Source organism: Sinocyclocheilus grahami, unplaced genomic scaffold, assembly GCF_001515645.1.
Source record: "Sinocyclocheilus grahami isolate Dianchi unplaced genomic scaffold, SAMN03320097.WGS_v1.1 scaffold1314.1, whole genome shotgun sequence".
In the NCBI taxonomy this organism is placed as follows: Eukaryota; Metazoa; Chordata; class Actinopteri; order Cypriniformes; family Cyprinidae; genus Sinocyclocheilus; species Sinocyclocheilus grahami.
Genome location: NW_015506493.1, coordinates 1 through 484, shown reverse-complemented (window position 1 = coordinate 484; position 484 = coordinate 1).

The following is a 484-nucleotide window of genomic DNA, read 5'->3' as shown; positions in this document are numbered from 1 at the left end:
AGTCAAGTTTGATTTCCATCTTTTGCACAAAGCTCTATAGCAAAATGCAAAGTCTCTAATGGGTTCACCTTCTCCTTGAGTTCTTGTTCTCACCCTTTCTGCCAACTCATCTTCGTAGTCCTCTGAGAGAAATGCAGAGAGAAAAGCAGCCTCAAATTCAGTCCAGGTGAATACAGAGGTACGTGCAACTTCCCACCAGTCACGAGCAGTTCCATACAGGACTGTGCGGAATGTAGCTAAAAGATCCACATCTGCTAAAGGATGCAATGCCAGAAAATCTTGACATCGAGTCAGATAGTTCAATGGGTCTGTATCATCAGTTGGTTTTCCAAATGTGGGAAAGGTGAGTCTTAGATGCTCACTTTTGGTTATGGTAGGGGGTATATCGGTGGTAGTAGTAGTAGTAGTAGGTACTGGGCTTGGTGAGGCTTGCACACTAACGGAAGATGAAGTCACCGGCTGTGGTTGTGAAGTCGCCAACTCT